The following is a 6689-nucleotide window of genomic DNA, read 5'->3' on the forward strand; positions in this document are numbered from 1 at the left end:
TCCCCCCTGTCTGTGAAGCCAGCCTCTCACTAGTAATGCAGGGAGGGAGCTGTCTCAGACTTCACCATCCTTCCCCCCCCTTACCCACACACCATTCACTAGCTGGGACATGGGGGAAGTCAGGAGTGAGGGTCAGGCAGCTCCCCCCTGTCTGTGAAGCCAGCCTCTCACTAGTAATGCAGGGAGGGAGCTGTCTCAGACTTCACCATCCTCCCCCCCCCCCTCACCCACACCCCATTCACTAGCTGGGACATGGGGGAAGTCAGGAGTGAGGGTCAGGCAGCTCCCCCCTGTCTGCGAAGCCAGCCTCTCACTAGTAATGCAGGGAGGGAGCTGTCTCAGACTTCACCATCCTCCCCCCCCCCCCCTCACCCACACACCATTCACTAGCTGGGACATGGGGGAAGTCAGGAGTGAGGGTCAGGCAGCTCCCCCCTGTCTGTGAAGCCAGCCTCTCACTAGTAATGCAGGGAGGGAGCTGTCTCAGACTTCACCATCCTCCCCCCCCCCCCCCCTCACCCACACACCATTCACTAGCTGGGACATGGGGGAAGTCAGGAGTGAGGGTCAGGCAGCTCCCCCCTGTCTGTGAAGCCAGCCTCTCACTAGTAATGCAGGGAGGGAGCTGTCTCAGACTTCACCATCCTCCCCCCCCCCCTCACCCACACACCATTCACTAGCTGGGACATGGGGGAAGTCAGGAGTGAGGGTCAGGCAGCTCCCCCCTGTCTGTGAAGCCAGCCTCTCACTAGTAATGCAGGGAGGGAGCTGTCTCAGACTTCACCATCCTCCCCCCCCCCCTCACCCACACACCATTCACTAGCTGGGACATGGGGGAAGTCAGGAGTGAGGGTCAGGCAGCTCCCCCCTGTCTGTGAAGCCAGCCTCTCACTAGTAATGCAGGGAGGGAGCTGTCTCAGACTTCACCATCCTCCCCCCCCCCTCACCCACACACCATTCACTAGCTGGGACATGGGGGAAGTCAGGAGTGAGGGTCAGGCAGCTCCCCCCTGTCTGTGAAGCCAGCCTCTCACTAGTAATGCAGGGAGGGAGCTGTCTCAGACTTCACCATCCTCCCCCCCCCCCCTCACCCACACACCATTCACTAGCTGGGACATGGGGGAAGTCAGGAGTGAGGGTCAGGCAGCTCCCCCCTGTCTGCGAAGCCAGCCTCTCACTAGTAATGCAGGGAGGGAGCTGTCTCAGACTTCACCATCCTCCCCCCCCCCCCTCACCCACACACCATTCACTAGCTGGGACATGGGGGAAGTCAGGAGTGAGGGTCAGGCAGCTCCCCCCTGTCTGTGAAGCCAGCCTCTCACTAGTAATGCAGGGAGGGAGCTGTCTCAGACTTCACCATCCTCCCCCCCCCCCTCACCCACACACCATTCACTAGCTGGGACGTGGGGGAAGTCAGGAGTGAGGGTCAGGCAGCTCCCCCCTGTCTGTGAAGCCAGCCTCTCACTAGTAATGCAGGGAGGGAGCTGTCTCAGACTGGTATCAGGGTTAGGGCACTGTGTGCAGGAAGATCACAACACTCCTGGTATTAATAGGGATAGGGCACTGTAAGAGATGACTGTAGTAGATTGAATAAAGATCTGATGTTTCTGCTCTCCTCACACCAAACAAAAACAACACACAAGCAGAGAAGCCCTTCTTACAAAGCTGAGCTAGTGAGTTAAGTAGGAGGAAAAGTAAACATACTGGTGCCAGTGTGGCTACTTAAAAAATACACTTACCAACAATCAATTACATATATTTGAACTGTGTACAGTTCCAGCCAGGACCACCTTTCTAAAATGCACAGTGATTGGCAAATTCAACATGCACTAGCATTTCAGGTGCCTGCTAACAAAAATAATAAACAACCAGTTCTAGTCACGTGAGTGCTGATCATTACATTACTTTTTTTGTCAAGCTTCCAACTGTTTCCATTTCACATCCCCCCAACCATATTGGTAACATCAATAGATAAGAGCACAGCCAGCCAATAGGAATACATACATACATATTCATTCCTAAGTGACCTTTACTGACCTGGGAAGTGTGAACACTTTGTTTCATTTTCTGTTGGTGTTCGTTAGTTTCCAGTTCCATTTCCCATCCCCCCAACCATCACCTCAGTGGTAACCTTGGTAATATCAATAGATAAGAGGGCAGCCAGCCAATAGGAACACATATTCATTCCTAACTGACCTTCAGTGACCTGGAAAGTGTTTATTTGTATCATTTTCAGTTAGTGCGCACTAAATCGAGTTAGTGCGCACTAACGGGGAGTTAGTGCGCACTAACTCGAGTTAGTGCGCACTAACACGATTTAACGATTTTTAACGATAAATCGTTAGAATTTCTATTGTATCGTGTTCTATAACGATTTAAGACGATATAAACATTATCGGACGATAATTTTAATCGTTGAAAAACGATTCACATCCCTAGTTTCCAGGGACTTCAGGTCATCCTTCGGTCAGAGGGTGTTACCCACACTTTTTGGCAGACTGTGAGGGGCAGGGAGGGGAAACAGCCCCTATGAGTTTGGTCTAGGAGTAAGGTTATTACAACACTTCCTGTCCTTGGTCTGGGCTGCTCCAGGTGGAAAGGACAGTAGAAGGCTGAAACTGTTCCTCTCCCAGGGGTGGCAGAGGTGTGGGAGCAGCAGACCTCGGGCAGAGATTCTCTTCCAGAGCCTCGGGAAGCCTGAAGAACAAGAATATTTTATGAAGTTGTTTGGAATAGAGAAAAGTGTACTTTATCTGTGGTGAAGACTTGTCTGGACCAGGAAGCAAACTGTGCCAGCAAGCACCAGCTGCAGGGCTCGGAAAATCCTGCCTAATGATCAGGACATTGTGAGTAACTTAAACTGGAGATGGAAAGGAAAGGAGGGCCAGGTTAGGCCTAGGAAGATAATGTGTAAAGGAAAAGAGTTAAGATTGTTGTGAGGTGAGAAGACTTTACTAGGACTTGTGGTCTCTGTGGATTGATATATTTTGAGGCTGTCTCACGATGTTCTACTCTGTAGCTACAGCAATAAACTATTTCTGTGTTGGAGCACACATTTTGGGGGATATTGCTTTATTTCTTGGGAGTGTCCATGGCCCAGCTCTGGATTTTTAGGTTCTCCTGCCCCCGGCCCAAGGCCCCCAACATTTTTTACCTTCACCTCAGGAGAGTGACCCCCCCCCCCCCCCCCCCAGAGCTCCCCGAAGCTGGGCAAGTAAACCTGGTTGGAATTGAAGTTACACAAGATATTTGACTCTCCGGATGATGAACAACGATTCCTCGATCAGTCTGGTGAAGAGATTCTGGCTAAAATGAAGAGGCCAGCAGATCAAAATGGCACTGTTTGAATCCCAAACTGATTTTTTTCTTTTCTAACTAATGGATTTCTTTTCCTGCTGGGGAACTAGGAGCACCTACAGCATCAGATGATTGAACCTTGCTGCCTTGCTGTGAGCTTCCTTTGGGGTGAGGGCTAGGGTTGATTAACTTGGGGTTACATTTCTTTCTTTTTTTTGTTTTATTTGTAAATATTTACATTACAATTCAAGAAAAATAGACTTGAATTAGAAAGCAGACAGTATAGAATCTAACAATCCTTATCAAATAAGATATAGTTGCGATGGAGAAGGTACAGAGAGGAGCGACCAAAATGATAAAGGGGATGAAACAGCTCCCCTATGAGGAAAGACTAAAGAGGTTAGGACTTTTCAGCTTGGAGAAGAGATGGCTGAGGGGGGATATGATAGAGATGTTTAAAATCATGAAAGGTCTAGAAAGGGTAGATGTGAATCTGTTATTTAGTCTTTCAGATAATAAAAGGACTAGGGGGCACTCCATGAAGTTAGCATGTGGCACATTTAAAACTAATTGGAGAAAGTTCTTTTTCACTCAACGCACAATTAAACTCTGGAATTTGTTGCCAGAGGATGTGGTTAGTGCAGTTAGTATAGCTCTGTTTAAAAAAGGATTGGATAAGTTCTTGGAGGAGAAGTCCATTACCTGCTATTAATTGAGTTGACTTAAATAGCCACTGCTATTACTAGCAGTGGTAACATGGAATAAACTTAGTTTTTGGGTACTTGCCAGGTTCTTATGGCCTGGATTGGCCACTGTTGGAAACAGGATGCTGGGCTTGATGGACCCTTGGTCTGACCCAGTATTGCATGTTCTTATGTTCTTATTGAAACTTACAAATAATATCATATCACATTCTGCATATAGGCCTCAATTAGAAGGGGGAGATATACACAACCAGAGGAAAAATATACCTTATCAATAAAAATTTAAACGGATCTGTCTACGGGTAGCCTAAATATGATCGTGCTTAGCTAAAGTCAATATGCACTCACTCCACAACTGGCTTAGATGGTTCAATAGTGATAGGATTTTTATCTTTCAAAGAATCTACCAACTGCTCTGGAACCAAAAATATATAGGTGTTATTACTATACTTAATCACTAGAGATGTGAATCGGTTCCAGAATCAGTTCCGGAATCGTGTTCGTAGAACCACAGTAAATCTTCATTTCCTGCGGTTCTCACCACTTTTTTTTCGGCTGTCCTAAGGGGGTCTCGGAAGTGATCTCCCGCTCTCGGGCAGTCGGTTTCCAGTAAACAAAATGGCGAGGGCCATCATTTGCTCCTACCATGTGATAGGGGCCGGCCAATGGCACCAATAGCCCCTGTCACATGGTAAGGGCAAAGGGCTATTGGTGCCACTTTGATTAGTGGCAGCTGACGGCCCGAGAGTGGGAGATCACTCCCGGGACCCCTGTTGGACCACCAGGTACTTTAGGAATTAGATTTAAAGGGTCGGGGTGGGTTTGGATTTTTTTTTTCTGTGTGCCCTTTCTTCCCCCCTCCCCAAAACGATAAGAAAACCACACAAAAATTTCATGGGGTATTCCTATCGCTTTCGGGGACCCCCCGATTCTTGACGAATTAGAAAATATCGTACAATATTTTCATCTGTCAGAAAAACGATGCACATCCCTATTAATCACACATTTACACGGGTATTTCAATAAGAACAGTGCACCCAAATTAAAACTTGAGATTTCAGTTGTAGGAATTGCCTTCTTCTCAATTGTGTGGGCCTTGCCAAATCAGGAAAAGCCTCCACTTTTAACCCCAAAAAGGATTCATTCCGAGTGTGAAGAACTTTGCGAAGTAACCACTCGCTATCTGAATCTAACAGAAAGGAAGCAATCTGTGTAGCAGGTCTAATTTGTTCTTTCAGTATGGACTCCAATATGTTTGTAACATCAAGTTCTGGTTCAGGTGTAGTTGGTAAAAGGATCTGAAAACACTTATTAAGATCAAAATTCTTCTTATAAGATGGTATACCCTTGACATGGGTGGAAAAGCTTGTTCCGGAATCTTCAGTAGTTGAGATAGATATTTTGTCCACATATCACGCAGGGTAATCAGTGAATCTTTTAGAAAGTTAAAAACCTCAGGTTTTTCCTTCTAACTTGATTTTCTAACTGCTCCATATGGTTTGTTAATAGCTGGTTTTCTTTAATCATTTTTTGTTGAACATCCAAGCAATCTTTAAATTTTCCCTCCAGAGATGTTAGCTTATTTCTATTTCCTGTTAACTCTTTCTCCATATTCGTTATTCGATTATCCATCTGATTTATATAAACAGCTAAAGGGCATCCCTTGTGCGGGCCGCCCTCGGCTCTCTCTGCCTTTCCGCCCATTCAGCGCGCATGCGCAGGACAGCCTTGCTTCTTAAAGGGCCAACAGCAGGAGGATGGGCCCTGAAGTCCATGGCCCTTACTGATGATCTCATCAAGCCTTGGACTATTTAAAGCCAGGCCGTACTTCAATCAGGGCCTTGGCAACAGGTCCTACTCTGAGTGCATGTTCCTGCGTTCCTGCCTCTTCCTGAGTTCCTGCTTGTTCCTGCCTGTACCTGAGTTCCTTCCTGTCCCTGAGTTCCTGCCTGCCCTTCGCCTGTGGTTCCAGTTCCTGGCTCCTTGTCCCTCGGATTGTCTTTTTGGTCTTGACTTCGGCTTGGTTTCCTGGCTTCTCCATGTCTGCTGCCTGTCCTGACCTTTGGCTTGTTTCTGGTTCCTGTGAGTCTGCTGCCTGCCCTGACCTCTGGCCTAGTTCCTCGTCCAGCCTGCTTGCTGCCTGCCCTGACTTCTGGACTATCCATAGTTCTTCTGTCCTCAGCCTGCCTTGACCCGGGCTTCCTGACACTGCCTCTTCGTCTGGACCACCCTGCACCAGGAGATCCCTGCCTAAGTCCTGCCAGCCCCGGCACCCAAGGGCTCAACCTGAGGGGAACGGGGTTAGTATAGGTGAACTCCTGCTGGGTCTCCTGGACCTGTACCGCCTCCTGGCTATGAGGACCTCTGGGGGGCCGTCCCTTGGGGGTGATACCAGCGCTCCTGCCGGCTCAAGGGTTCACAGAGCTAACAGAGTGGCTCATATGGTCGTATATAATATGTTTTTTTTCTTTAAATATGGCTAACACCTTCGCATATTTTATTTCTTTTAATGTCCAGAGCATCTTGTGGCCTAATAAACAAAAAGAAGTTTCAAATTTTTGAAAAGTCATCATTTGCATGTGGTTTTATTGCAAGAGATTCACTTGATAGACAAAAAACCTTACAAACTTCAGAAAGAGTGTTTAAACAGATATATTAATCCTCATACAACTCAAAGAGTAGAGGGGT

This window comes from Rhinatrema bivittatum, chromosome 5 (assembly GCF_901001135.1).
Source record: "Rhinatrema bivittatum chromosome 5, aRhiBiv1.1, whole genome shotgun sequence".
Taxonomy (NCBI): Eukaryota; Metazoa; Chordata; class Amphibia; order Gymnophiona; family Rhinatrematidae; genus Rhinatrema; species Rhinatrema bivittatum.